Source organism: Malus sylvestris, chromosome 10 (genome assembly GCF_916048215.2).
Source record: "Malus sylvestris chromosome 10, drMalSylv7.2, whole genome shotgun sequence".
NCBI lineage: Eukaryota > Viridiplantae > Streptophyta > Magnoliopsida > Rosales > Rosaceae > Malus > Malus sylvestris.
The window spans coordinates 4,935,650-4,939,103 of NC_062269.1; the positions used below are offsets into that span (position 1 = coordinate 4,935,650).

Consider the following 3,454-nt stretch of genomic DNA (forward strand, 5'->3'; position numbering starts at 1 on the left):
AAACAAGTACTAATTAAACGACACCCAAAGATGCCTTACGTTTGTGATAGTCTGTCAGAACCTCCAATCAATCCTCGTGAGCCACCAACGAACAAGCTTATCTAAAACTTGGAGGGGCGCAAAACAGAAAGTGTGAGTGGGCAAAAACAAAGCTTTTCAAAACCATTTCATTTATCAAATGCTCTAACCTCTCGCCGTAAAACATGTATAACTTTCCCATAATGGAATATAAATAAATAAATATATATATATATGTATGTATGTATGTATTTCAATTCATGCTTCACATATTCATATTCATAAGTATGCCATGCTCAAAATATAAAACAGAATAAGTAACTCAGGTGAAAATAAATTCATGGAAAATAACATACTAGCCGAAACCCCTGTAAAGGTCTGTACGGTTGAATTCATAGCTCATTAGTCAGGGCTGGTTTGGTATTGCTGTGCTTTGAAAAAAAGCTGTTGTAAGAATAAGCGGCTGTGAAATAAAGTAGTATAGTGTTTGGTAAACTTTTTTGTAAAAGTGCTTTTAGAAAAAAAGTTGTATGATAGTGTTTGGTAAACTTTTATGTAAAACAGCTATGACTGTGTGAAATGACAAAAAAGGGTATAATACTCTAATAATTTTGTTTTCTTAACAAATAAAAGTAAATTACTAAATATACTTTATTTTTAGAAGAAAAATATTTATAAACTTTATCTTAAATATTAATTAGTATGACAAACTACTTCAATTGAAATATTTTAAACTGAATAGCTAAGATTCATTAGTACAATATTGTAAATGTACTTGAAAGTAGTCTAATTATATGCATTTATAAAACTTGTTGCTATTCAAACAATTTTCAAAAACAGTCCAGCTCAATTTTCACCGTTTAATTTCTTAGAAACAATATTAGAACCAATCTTCACCATTTATTTTTCAAAACCGCTCAATCTTCACATTTCATTTTTCAAACTACGTCTTCCCGGACTATTGAAACCCAAAAAGTTCCAAAAATTATGAAACAATGGCATACGAAAGAGATGTATTTGAAGATCCAAAAACTTTTAATTTGGCATGAATATTTCTAATGAACGAAAAATTTGACATGAGTGCATCATATAATTGTAACATGGGGAAGGTCGAAAACAAAACTCAAAAATCCTCTAGATTTTCTTCAGTTTATCTTTAGTCGGAGAAATCTTTAACCTCATCTAATAAGGTAAAACAATTATTACAACAAAACTGTAGAAAGGGAAGAGTCCAACATTGGAGTCGGCTCACAAGAAGAAAATGTTGCCTTCTAAACATATGACTAGGCAGCGCGAGTAACAGCTGCATGTATTGCCTCCGTAAGATGAGGGACGGTCCTTGAGCTCAGACCCACCATGCTAATCCTTGGCATGCAAGGATTCAAAAAGTTGAAGACGCATGCTGATGATACGATCAGCCATTTCCTTCAACTCAATTGTCCACTCATTGAACAAATCCCTGACCACAAAAGAATTAAGTGATAAGATCATTAGAAATCAAATAGGGAAGGAAAAACTATTTCTGGGTCAGAGTTCAATAACTAGCTGATGATACATCAAGTCAATTATTGTCATTTTGCACATATATGAACAAGATTCAAATAGTGTCTATCCTTGAGGATGGTCGCTACAATAGATGCACCATGAATGGGTTGGTGTTCAAGTACATGGGCCTGATCACAAGCTTCAGTTAGCTCTCAACCTTGCTTGCAACATCAGCATTCTTGCAGACCTATGTTCAAGTAAAATTTTCAACAACCAATATAATCAAGAACAATTTAAGATGTATGGCAAGTATGGAGTTTTTTCGTATTAAATTTTAGTGGGATGCATCAAAATAAGGTAACTCGCAACTAAAAGTTATGGAATGAGTCTTACAATGCTTAGGGCTCCAACACGTTCACCATACAGACCCATGTTTTTTGCATAACTTTGAGCAATAAGGCACTCTCCACCATCAGCAGCAAACCTACGAACAGACTGTGCATCTCCATCCAAACTTCCACTAGCAAAACCCTACAAATACAAGAAAACAGTTCATCATGAGAAGTTGGAATAGCATGATGTTAAACAGAAAGAAGAAACTAGAGTGTAGAGAAATTGGAACTCTACACGTGGTCTACCTGATAAGCACTGTCGAAGAAAGGTAATTTCTCTTGATCTCACGAGCTGTCTAATCTGCTCCCACTGCTCAAGAGTTGGATCAACACCGGTGGGGTTATGAGCACATACATGGAGAAGTACAATTGCTCCGGCGGGGGCAGAACTGAGGTCTTCTAAGAGGCATGTTAACGAAATGAAGAGTATTAAAACAGAATGAAGAATAGACACGTTACAATGCATGCTGCCATTTAACGTCAATAATGTTAGCTTCTTAAATTAATAGCAAAATCAATTTACTGACAACGATATAGCTTACATGTCATTAACGAGCAGCTGTTCGGCTTTTCTCACCACATTCAGAACAAGTGGTTTTCCCTCCTGTCATTCCATGAACACAAAGGCGGTTAAGAAATTAACAAATTCGCAAACGATGATAACAAAACTAGTGCCACTACCTTTGAAATAAAAATCCTTCAGTTACGAAGACGTGCATAATTTTGAAAATGAAACAAACATCAGCTTGAGTCGGCACGCTCGAGTCCCATACATTAGGGAACATACATTTCGCTAACAATACATACTAAAGCTTTGTAATCATGTTAAATTCGGTCCAAAACAGACTCACCTCGGTTCGAAAACCGAAAAGGATTTTACGCACAAACGATCAAAATACAAATAGACATTCAAATCACCATTTAAGATATACTGTAGTAGCTACAACAGTGACATATACTTACTGGGTGCTGGGGTTGAGGAAAAAGATGCAATCTAAGCTTGGCCATCACCATTTAAGATAGACACATTTGTTCGCAGTAAACCAACAACACACACAGACCATAATAGACACATTTGGCAAAAGTGTAATCCTCACTATAATGGTGATCTATTAGACAACTACCAAACCAAGTTTGCAGGACAATTCAGAAACTCTCCATTTTTTATAGTGAGGATTACACTTTTGCCAGTTGTATTTGTATGCAATCCCAACTACAAATACGACTACGTACAAATATATATAAGCGATCCCAGGTACACTATATACGACTACATACAAATATATACCATCATAAAGAAAACATGATTAATTTTCCAACTTTCAGGAGAAAATCAATATGCATATATACAAGTAAAAGTATGGTTTTACCTTTTTAATTGCAAAGGCAGGTGAGGCAATACAACAACAACAAAAAAGTATCAGCGGGGAATTGATCAAACCAGTCAACTGAAGTAGCAACATGCAAATTCAATGTCAATACAAACATATAATCAGCAGCCAATTCAACAATTAACAAGCACCATTGTCATCCATAGTGGATGAGCTACCAAGATCAAC

General features: G+C 35.1%; 1 pseudogene; it reads right to left on the reverse strand.

Moving 5' to 3' along the window:
* Positions 1 to 1,178: 1,178 nt before the first annotated feature.
* Positions 1,179 to 2,459, reverse strand: LOC126585082 (aspartate aminotransferase, cytoplasmic-like; annotated as a pseudogene).
* Positions 2,460 to 3,454: the final 995 nt, after the last annotated feature.